The sequence below is a fragment of the Pleurodeles waltl genome, chromosome 3_1 (assembly GCF_031143425.1).
Source record: "Pleurodeles waltl isolate 20211129_DDA chromosome 3_1, aPleWal1.hap1.20221129, whole genome shotgun sequence".
Classification (NCBI taxonomy): Eukaryota; Metazoa; Chordata; class Amphibia; order Caudata; family Salamandridae; genus Pleurodeles; species Pleurodeles waltl.
In genome coordinates, this window is record NC_090440.1 from 1,705,966,357 (window position 1) to 1,705,978,408 (window position 12,052).

The 12,052-nt window shown below is 44.3% G+C and overlaps 1 protein-coding gene across 3 annotated transcripts in view; it reads right to left on the bottom strand.

The window, feature by feature from the left end:
- The window catches only part of IQCA1 (IQ motif containing with AAA domain 1), a 692,773-nt gene that overhangs the window by 407,857 nt on the left and 272,864 nt on the right, over positions 1–12,052 (bottom strand). The gene's annotated exons all lie outside the window — the stretch shown is intronic.

Here is a 12,052-nt window from a genome sequence, read left to right on the forward strand (position 1 = left end):
AAGGTAAGACCATTAGTAATGGATACTTCCTCCAGGTTAATCGAGAAAGAACAAGAAGTGAGGGTCCTTATCTTACAAGAAATGGAGGGTGAGAAGGAGACAGGAGAGAGTGAAGTAAGATGAAGTCTCTAAATACTCCAGGTGAAATCAGGTGTTGCAGAGGAACAGGGTGGGGGCTAGAGGGGACCGCTCCCACGCAGCTAAGTAGCGAAGTGGACGCTCCTTCTATAGGAACCGTCTCAAGGGTACCACAGTCATCAGCCCCTGACCAGGCTACAGAAATTACTAATAATATATCCCACTCTAGTTCTGCCATAAATGACTCAATGGAGATGATGATCTTTGCTCTTTCTAATGACATAAAAAGGGGCTTTTTGACCTCTGAAACAAATCAAGGGGAGATAAGAGAAGCTTGTGAGGTACTGGAAAAGAAGTTCGACCTCCTGACGGTTAGAACCCAGGTCCAGGAAGAGTCTGTTGGAGCTATGAAGGAGGAACTGAGGATACATCTAGAAGAAATCCAACTACTGAAAAGGAACGAGCATGACCTACAATTAAACTGGAAAAGCTGGAGAGTGGCTCGAGGACAAACAATTTGAGAATTTGAAATGTACCGGAAGGAGCGGAAGGGGAAAACCTTAAATCATATGTGATCTCTCTTATTAAGTCAGCAGTTTCATTGGAGGAAAGTAAAGAAGAGATTGCACGTGATATTCAGAGAATCCACAAAGATCTTTTCAGGAGAAATCCCAACAATAAAAAAGCCCCCAAAAATCCTGTTACATTTTCAACATATGTGTTAAAAGAAAAAATATTGGCAAAGGCGCTAAAATTGAAAACTATCAGAGGAGAAGATTTCTCTTTCGAGATGAGGTCAGATATGTCCAGGGTGATGATAAATAAACAATGGGAGTTAGGGAGACGTCTGAAGAATTATAAAAGCTAGGTGTATCAGTGCAACTTAAATTTCTGGCTGCCCTTCAAGTAATGTACAATAGTAGGATGTACAAAATAAGAGACATTAAAGCACTGGATGGGCTGCTGGAGGTTGTTAAGAGTGGGGATGTTGATTAAAACTAAAGGTTTAGACTGTGTAAGGAATGATATGCCCGGGAAATCCATGGACACTCTGAAATTGGACTAACACCAGTCCACCATGCAGGGGGAGTTCTCCAAGGGAAAAGAAGGGGGAGGTCATGATGGTGGTGAAAGGAGAGGCACTGGGTATGGAGCATGTGGGGGAAAATTAAAAAAACCTCATACACCTAAGCTAGTTTCTTATTAATCATAACAGATGCATAATATTGATAGGTGCCAGGTGGCTAGGAGTAGAGAAATGCAGTTTATGTTATGGAATGTTAACGGTCTGAGAACTGAAGGGAGAAGTGATAAGATCCTACAGTACTTGAGGGACTCTCCTGCACAATTATTCATCCTGCAAGAAAGTCACCTAACTAGAGCTTAATGTAAGGGGTTGTTTAAGAAGCAAAAGTGAGTTCAACTTTGTGTCTGCACCAAGCATAACTTTAATACTAGGGGAGTGGCAATCCTGATCAAACAACAGGTCAATGCAGTGGTATTGGAGGTGAAGTCAGATACAACAGGAAGATGGATTAGAGTTAAGTTACAGTTAAGTTTCAGTAGGATTACATTGGTAGGGTTTTATGGCCCAAACTGATGATATAGAGCCACTCAGAAGGATGTTCTCTCAGTTATTGGATTTTTCCGACCGAGTTATAATGGCGGGGGATTTTAATGTGGTTTTAGATAATGAATTAGGTAGATCAACGAAATGTAGATCCATAGGTACGCCAAAATCTCAGCGATATCTGAGGGGTTTGATGAGAGAATTTGGGCTGTGTGAGCTATGGAGGCAGAGAGTCTGTGTGAAACAGGGTTTCTCCTAGAGCATTAAAAAGTACGATAATGCATCTCGGATTGACTATTTCCTAGTAGATCGGGTGTTGTGTGACTAAGTGGAGGATATAGCCTACTTGCCAGCTCATTTATTGGACCCCGCAGCTGTAGTACTAAGAATATATCTCTCTTAGGATACCTGAAGCAGGAGATGGATGTTAGACCGTACGCTATTGTTAGATAATGAGGTTGTCTCCCATCTACGTGTAGAGACAGAGGAGTTTTTGAAGATTAATCTGGGGTCTGCCCCCTATGTTTGTGGTATGGGACACAATCAAAGCGGTCATACGAGGAAAAATCATGAGCCTTGCCAGTTATAGAAATAAACAGTAGAGGAATTAAATAAGCCACTTAGAACAAGATATGTTAAGGTGCAAGAATCAACTAATGATGAGTACAGAGGGGGAGAAAAATAAAGATTTGACCAATAGGTTGAGTCATTTGAGGCAGCAGCTTGAGGATGTATTACAAACTAGAATCACAAACAGATGGGAGGCGAGTAAACTAGCTCATTTTGAGTACGGAAAAAGCACAGGGATATTGTTAGCTTGGAAGAGAAAGAGGGACCACGTGCAGAATTATATTAAAGAAATTAAGCTCAACCAGTCGGGGGAAAGGACTATGAGCAGCATGGGTATAGAGAATGATTTTCAGAAGTTCTTTACACAACTCTATACAGAAGAGTCAGAGGTGGGGGAGGAAGAGGTAGGAGCTTGGTTAGGGAAGGACACACTGCCAAGTCTTACACAAGAGGAGCAAATCTCTTTGAATAAACCCGTTTCACCAGGGGAAATAAGAAGCTTTGAAAGGAAACAAGGGAGGGAAAGCGTCAGGCCCAGATGGCATCCTGGTGGAGCTTCATAAGGTGCTGTGGGGGTCGATAGTACCAGCCATGTTAGAATTGTTTGTAGGGATCCTTGGGAATGGGGTCTCTCTACCGACCTCTTGGAATGAGGCAATCATCTCATTGATTTTGAAGACAGGCAACAGTCCAGTTAAGTGCAAATCATATAGGCCTATATCATTGTTAAATAGAGATTATGAGTTATTTGCTAAAATATTTGTGGATAGATTAAATGGACGGGTGAATGGTTTGCTACATCCATGCCAGAAAGGTTTCATTAGAGGCAGATTGTTACATGAATTGACCTTCAACTTGGTTGGGGCAATAGATTTGGCCACAACTCACAGAGCCCCTCTAGCTTTTATAACTTTAGATGCAATGAATGCCTTTGATAGAGTCAATTGGGAGTATTTAAATACGATTCTGAGATTCTGCAATTTAGGTGAAACATTCTCTGGGGCTATTGGTCAGATTTATTCCCTCTGCAAGGGTATTGGTGAATGGGAACCTTACAAAGCCCTTTAGGATAACCAGAGGTACTAGCCAAGGCAGTCCCCTATCTTCTCTACTGTTTAATTTGTATATAGAACCTTCTGTTAGGAAAATAAGGCAGGATCCCACAATATCCCCTTTTAGGTGTAACAGATGGGAGATAAATGTAGCCCTGTATGAGGATGATCTTTTGGTGTATACTGCTGACCTATCAACAGCTCTTTACATATTAATGGGTATAGCAGAGAACTTCGGCAGAGTATCTGGATATTACGTGAATGCTGGGAAGACAGAGATAATGTCTTGCAATCAGAAGAAGGAACAAAGGCAAAGAAAACGTGAAATGAGATACTTAGGTATAACGATTACACAGGATATTAAACAACTCTCAACGATGAACCAAAAAAATCTTTTGGGAGATTGCAGTAAGTTAATGCAAGGGTGGCTACACCTCCCTCTGACAATATTGGGAAGAGCCAGTCTGATTAAGATGGTGATCTTGCCTAAGTTGAATTTCTTACACAACGCCATCCCACTCCAAATGAGCAAAGGTTACTTAGATAAATTTCAAAAAGCTATAAATGTATTCGCATGGGTGTATAAGGGCCCCAGGATTTCTTGGAAAAAGCTGCGGAGGAGGAGAAAGAAGAGAGGCTTGGCGCTACCGGATCTAGCCAGCACAAAGATTGGGAGAGGAAGAGAGCGCCACGCACCCCCTCTGGTTTTGTAACGAGCCCCTCCTGGTGCCTGCAATCTCTGGGGCCCCCCAGGGCCTCCACTAGTCCCTCCCCCCATCCAGCAAGGGGGGGGGAAACAATGCCCTAAAACAACAATAGGGACCCGGCACTGTAGGGAGCCTCCAATGAGGACTCCACCCCACCCGCCACCAATATATTTGTATTGGGCCCCTCCTGGGGCCCGCGATCACTGGGGGGCACAAAGGGAGGCTGGCAGCACGGAGGCCACCGGCGAGGCTTCCACCCCACCCGCGGTCTTGGCAAATGATTGGGGCCTCCGTTGGGGCAAGGGGAGCCTCCGATGAGGCTTCCTTCTCCCTGCCCGTCCACACTGCTCCCTTTCACTCCCAACGGCCTCTGACTTAAACAGTCCTGCCCGAGCCGCGGTGGTGTGCAGGCACCAAGGTTGGTGCCTGCTTGTGCCCCGGGGGCGCCTCCCTCAGCGTGCTCCACCCGGGGGACACTTAAAGGAACACAGCAGCTTCCATCGTTGCTCCTTCGTGCCCTGGGGCACCAGCAGTAGCGCGTCTCTGACGTGCTCGGATTTTTGTGAAGAGCCCAGTTGCAAAATACTCACAAAGGGAGCGCTTTCAAAGCACTCAGAAAAATGACAGCGAAGCGCTCTCCGGGTGCCATGGACTTTAGGAAGGCACACTCTTCAGGTGCCTCAGCCCAGGGACAGCGCTCATGAGGCGCTAAGCAGATGGATGCAGGGGTCCAGGGCCATGGCACCCAGCACCTGGGGAACATCCACAAAAGAGAAAGGAGCACAGGTGGCAGGGCCCAGGAGCAGGCCAGCACAAGGTGGATGCAGGCAAGTGGCAGTACCTCAAGGTGACCAAGCAGGTCACAGGTCAGCACAGCAGCAGCAGTCCATGGCAGATCCTGGTGAGTCCCTCCAGCATTACGTGTCCAGTTCCAAAATGTCACCAAGAGTTCCCAATTGTGGAGAAAATTCACCTGTATTTATATTCAATTTTACAGTGTGTTACAAAGGAAGGGAGAGGATGTTCCAACCAGTTACATCTGGTTCTGGGAGTGCCCCCTCTCTCCTTTAGCACAGGCTCCAAACATCAGTTTGGGTTAAATGGCCCTATTGTGTGAGGCCAAGGCACAGCCTTTACAAATGCAGGTGTGCCCCGCCTCTCCCTTCTCTCATCCCAGGAAGACTATTCAGTATACAGATGCACCTCTGTGATACCTCCACCCTCCCTGTGTTCAGGCTGTCTGAAAAGTATGCACAAAGCCCAACAGTCACTCTGCCCAGACATGGATTGGAGGCAAGCTGCACAACAACAGAGTCATAAGCACAGAGAAATGCTCAATTCTGGAAGTGGCATTTCTGTTATAGTAATAAAAAATTCACTTACACCAGTAAGAAGCATTTCTCATCACCATTAGAACCATGACAAACATGCCTATGCTACCCCTCATAAATCAGACAATACCCCCTACATATAAGCCAGGGCATTTCTAATGCAATCCTATGAGAAGGCAGCACTCACAGCAGTGAGACACCAAGTTAGGCGGTTTGTCACTGCCAGGACAGGCCACGCAACCTGGCACATGTCCTGCCTTCTACATAGATAGCAACCTGCCCATGGGGCTAGCTAGGGCCTACCTTAGGGGTGACTTACATGTAGTAAAAGGGGAGTTCTGGGCCTGGCAAGTAAGTTTAGATGCCAGGTCCCGGTGGCAGAAAACTGCGCACACAGGCCTTGCGGTAGCAGTCCTGAGACAGGTTTGAAAGGCTTCTTCAGAGGGTGGCGTAAGCAGCGCTGCAGGCCCAGTAGTAGCATTTAATATACAGGCCCTGGGTATAGCGATACCACTGCACAAGGGACTTATGGGTAAATTAAATATGCCAAATAGGTATAAGCCAATCATACCAACTTTAGAAGGGAGAGCACCTGCACTGTAGCACTGATCCGCAGTGATAAAGTGCTCAGAGTCCTAGAGCCAACAGCGAGAGGTCAGAAAAAATAGAAGAAAGGAGACAAAAAGTCAGGGGATGGACCTGCCACAAGGGCCAGGTCCAACATCCATACATAGAGCTTATTTGTCTCCGGACAAGCTTCCGGAATGAAGAAAGGAGGAGTGGTAGAATGGGCTAAATGTGGAATACAGAGCACCACTGATATCCACATGTTTATGGATTGTCCAGTTGTTTATTCTTTCTGGGAAGAAGTGTGTAAAACGCTCTTGAGTATGTTGAGGTGAGAAATCATGGTAAGTCTCTCCTTCATCATCTTTGGGCAATCACAGGATTCCGAAGTGAGGAGTAGAAAGGGGATGATCTTGCTTTTTTATTCTATTCTTCTGGCTAGAAGAGAAATCTGTTGAAAATGGGTAGCAGTGTCCCCTCCCTTGTATATGGAGTGGCTTAATGTTTTTTTACACATGTCAAAAATGGATATATATGTGGGAGGGTCAAGGGAGGGTCAAATAAAAAAAAGGAGAAACTGTGTGCACCTCTGGTGAAGTGGAGAGGAAATCAAGGGTGTCAGTAGGGACCAGATTTGGGTGAAAGACAAACTCCAATGATTATACACCTTCCCACTCTCCAGCCACATTGGTCTTTCTAGAGAGTGAGAGATACTCTGTCTCCCTGGCATAGGTATACGAGAGGGCACGAAAGGTCAACGTATGGAGTTGGCTTGGAGTCTGAGATGATTGAGGACAAAAAAAAAACCTTCAAATCATTGTGAAATTTTCACTACAGTTTTTCAATAGGATTACTTGAGACAGAACCGACTTTTTAACACTTTAAACATTCAGAGGGATACATTCACTAGGCATTTTCATGATTAAAATATTTATTTGTCAAAATGTTGGTCTCCACAGAAACCTTTGTCCTGCAGAAACACTATCAACAACAAATCGATTGTATTTACAATTGTAAAATATTTCTAAAAAGGCTATTTATTGCCAGTGATACTGTGATGAACAAGCAAGCTCACAGATCAGCCAGTAATTAAGTCGAATTTTAAGGAGATTGAGACACTAGAATTATTACAATGCATGCCACTGTCAAGATGGACAGGAACACATTATTATTTTTTCTATTTAAGTAACACTTGCGAGTAAATGAGCGAGGGATCAGTTACGTTCGTAAAGCGCCTTTGCACAGTAAATTGAGGTATGCTCATTGTGAGAAATGTATACCGCCAACAACATGTTTGAACCATGTCAATCTGTCTGCATAGTAGGGCAGGCGTGGCGCAGGGGTTGGGGGGGGGCAATTGTTGCCATTGAAGCAGCTGCATGCAGTGGTGACGCTAGAACTGTGCTAGAACTGTGTGTGACACCCCCAAGCAACGGGTTCATGTTACACCATACCTGGAAGCAGCATCACCCTGTTTTCTTTGTGACAAGGTGGAAAGCACGTCAGTGTAGGCAGGTGGTGCAGTCAAAGTGAAAGGTACATAAGCGCAAGCATTTCCCACAAGCTGCCATTTACAACCGCCCGTGGTGGTGTCACTAGGGAGGGATGAGGAAGGTTTACTTTTAGAGGAAGTGACAGAGGGGAAGATGAACAAGGCATGTGGGCGGAAGTAGTGACTGACGTCGCTTCTGATCAGAGTTTAATCCTCTGTGATGCCTGTGTGTGTAAGAGAGGGCCGGACAGAATTAGAACATAGTATCGGACACAAAAATAAAGGTGACCCCCATTAGTGAATTAGAAATGTAAAAAAGTGACCCATGTTTCCAAATTGAAGTAGTTTGAAGTATTAAACAGCTTTGTAGGTGAGTGACACGTATGGGAAGACTATACGCATTTCAGCTTGCCAATTTAATATCCGGGAAATCAACAGTTAAAAATTGGCCCAAGACCATATAACAGGCCCACAAACCTCCAAAAAACTGTCCCACAGACCGGCCTGTCAGACCAGGCCATCGGGCACTGCCTGATTACCCTATAGGCCGGTCCGACCCAGATTGAGTCCCACCTTCCCCGATTGGAGACAAAAATGATGGCATTAACTATGTCACTCTGAATAAAAATAGGGTACAGTCGTATTTGGCAGCTGGAGAAAGATAGTGGAGTGGAATAAAAAGATTAGATTAGAGATTAAATGCTTCAATACAGGTGCCCCACAAATCTCAGCTTTGGCACAAACACGAGTTTGCCCAGATTTGGGATTCTGAGGGCCTCACTTACTAGAAACTGGTCCATCAGCATCGATGAGCCAGTTTTCTAGCGCCAGCCCCCCACCCCTTAACGACCCCATGGTAGCGCTGTATTTATGATACAGTGATCCATGGCGTATGATTTAACAGATGCGCCAGAAATTCTGCCGCATTTGTTGGTGCAAAAGTGGCGCAGTGCGGGACTAGCAACTCCAGCAGTATGAGGAGGGTCCCATGTTACAAAGCCCAGCATCACTTTAATGCCTGCTCTGAGCAGGCTTTAATAAAGTGACGCTGAGAAGGTGCAGAATGGCTCAGTGATATGTAGTACATTTCACTGCGTCAGTTCTGAGTGGCTTTTGAAGTAGGAATGCCCACCCTGCATACATTATACCTGGTGCAGGTATAAGTGGCACAGGGCTGTACAAACTGGTGGAATGGTCCCATTGCGTCAGTTTGTAAATGTGACGCAGTGTAGAAGACTGCTTGCGCCGCTGCAGCATCACAAAAAAGTGATGCTATAGCTGGGTAAAGGGCTTGTAAATAAGCCCCTGATTGGGTACATTCCTCTGCAATTCTAGTTGGGGTCAATTTTCCTTGACAAACGAGGAACAATTTGCCTGATGAAAAACGGTCACAAAACGGGAAACCATGCATTACTAAGATATATAAACTCCGATACCGAATAGCTCATTATACCCATTAATACCCTATCTTGAACACTTTGTCTCTGTACAATGTGCAAGTTGTTCACCCAGTAAATAGCACACTCTGCATTATTGGTATTTATCAGCTGCACTATTTACACAGAAAGTAATTGGCAACTCATAATGAGGCTTATGAGAGTGTGAAATTCTCACCCTGCATACATATGCCACCAATGTCAACGTAAAGTACTTGTTTATAATCTATGTTTGAAAGAGATCAAACGTCCCATCTGTACCACTACCTTCACAAGTGCCACTATTTATACCTACATTTCTAAGTTCAGGTTTATCATATCAAACTTTCCAAAAAGATGGCTCAGTGAACTAAATTCTTGTCATTGTGTCAGTTCTAACCTGCAGGTGACAAGTTTCAATCTCAGCAAGTTCAACTCGGCCTTCCACCCAACCAAAGCTGGTACCAAGGACCATTACATTGGGTGATAATAATGCCTATTATTTGAAGATGTGTGCTATGCAGACTTATATAAAAAATTGCTACTGATATGTCGCTGCACAGAGTAATAGGCTGAAGTAGAGTTTAACATGAGTTTATTCTGCATGTTTGCAGAAAGCCAGTGTCCGTCAATGTCCAGTGTCTGGAAAAGTAGATAGAGGAAAACCAGGATCCAATGTGAACACAACATTCGTAAGAGCACATCTGAAGTGTCCTAAAAATCAGCAACATATTCAAGTTTGTGTGCGACAGAGAAGCAGCTCCACCAGATAGAGTAACGGTGTCTGACACAGCACACCTGAAACTGCTGAGAGCCAGGAAGGTCTTCTCCATCCATTAATGCCACCACATCTATTAAGGACAACAGAGCAGTTTAATCCAGTATCACGTGGTCCAGGCAAGAAACTTCACTTACAGTCTACATTGCAGAACATGAAACTACTCAACAACCAGCCGATGGAAATGGTAATTTGAACCTTGTGTTTATCTATGTACCCATGGCCCCTAATTAATCAGTAACATTGATAGGTGAAGTGTGTTCTGACGACTATGGAGGACACTTTTGTAGAAGATACAAAAGAACCACATAATTATTTTAAATTACCTACTTAATGAAGATCAGACCAATATCATTAATACCACATTAATGCTACATGCATGAGAAGATACAACAAGCATCACCTTGGGGAAAAAGGTGAGGGTGAAGCCAAGACCAGCCTGGCTATGATTCCAGGCAACAATGCTCAACTTCAGGGGAACCAAAGGTGGGGGGTGTTTCTCAGCTAGAAGAGGAAACAAAATCAAAACATCAAAGGGGAATCATTGTGTATCCTTGGTGCCTAGTTACGTCAAGAGGAATAGGAAACTCAGATCCCCAGGAGGACACCTGTGTAGACCTGTGAGACTACTAAGGATTCAATGGCTTTCGATTCAGTAGGTCATGAAATCCTTTTAGCACCATAAAGTATCGCTTGGGCACTTAGGATACTCAACAGGTTCTTCTTTTACGTGGACAACCACTTCCAAGAATTGGGGGCTTTCAATCAGACTCTGTACTGTGACCCAAGGTGTTCCTTATGGCTCCAACCTGTACTTGTATCAAAGTGTATGGTCTGAATCCAGTACTATGCTGATCTCAAAGTTTTGGAAAGATGCAAACGTGGACTCCAGGGAACCATCTCAGGCCAAACCCACAAATCAGACCAAAGCTTTGTTGATCTCATCAGCAACTTCCAACCTCCCAATCAATTCTGGACAACTGCCCTCGGATCTCTTGCTATTTGATAGTGCCAAATCCATGTTTAGTTCTGGATGAGAAATTACACCTTTAATTCCACCACTTCAAGTCCTTAAGTGAAATTTACTAAGTCATGCAAGGGGCCATTTGCACCATTTGATAGAATTTGCAAATAAATGTTACACAATGCAGCAGTTTTCTCTGTGTTTCGCTACATTTCGTAGTGGTAGGTGTTCCATGGGTGGAGCATGGGCATTCCCATGCATCCACCCAGTGAATCTGACACAATTCCATATTTATCTGAGATTATGCCAAAATGGTGTGCCTCCTGAGGATAGCATAAAGAGGAGAAATATCTGTATTTCTCCTTGTTACTTCCTCTTTCTAAGCGTGATGATTTCTGCATCATGCCTAGAAAGAGGAAATTGCCTCTTAGGATTGTTTTTGTGCAGCAAGGTATTCATGGTAAACCCATAGTGCAAGTGAAACTGCATTGGCACTGGACAGCACACAGTGCACCCGTGTGCCTGCTCAAGGAGAAAGCAGAAGTGCCCAGTATCCTATAAGAAATTGCACCTTTCTGCTCTCTCTTTTTCACACATTACAGTGCATCAAGTTTCCTGGCTGTGTTGCACTGGCTGAAACTTTAGTAAATATGCCCCAATATATATAGCAATGAAGGCTCAATAGCTCCTTATGCTGCTTAACAGTATCATAAGTGGCACCCTGAGGCTGACTTCAAGTGAATAGTCTAGGCGGTGGCCATTTCCAGATTGGTCAAAGGGAACCCTATTTTCAGTGGTATTCCTAAATTCCTACTAGCCCCACTCAAAACATCCTAGACTTAACAGCCCACTTTTATTTAATAAAATATTTAATTAGCAATTTTAGTTTATTAACAACAAAACAGTGGTTTACAAACAATAGATTGTGCCCAATATGAGTAGTAGACATCTTTGCCGCTCCATCTAACACATACATCTGCTACTACCCCATACATCTTTCCAAGTCCATTGTCAACATTTCACCTTTCAGTCTGCCTCCAACCAGGTCATGTCTGTTTCCCCTAGCAGGCGATTCAGTGACCATTAACCAAAGTCTTCCCATACAGGGGTCAACCTGGATTCCCTATTTTCCACCTTTCTAATGAGGACCTTCTGTATCTTTCAGTGCTTGAGCAATAACTAAACTGAGCCACAACAGGACTTTTTTGTATCTGTCAATTTCCACATCAGCCACAATGTGGAGTAGTATAAGTCTAGGGTCTCTAGGGAGATTTCAGCCAAGAATGCCCCCCGGCATGCGAGAGCCCCTATCCAGAACACGTTGAGACTACTACATTGCCAAATAGATTGAAAGAAGTCCTCTTTTGGGGCGGAACATGGTAGACAAAGTAATGTGCCAACAGCACTCATCTTCCACAGCCTTTCTCTAGTGACGTAGACCCAATGTAGGAGTTTCTGCTGAAAAGTGGATTTACGTGGGGATTCCATTGCTTCCCACTAATTGTTGTCTGTTAGTGAACCCAGATCA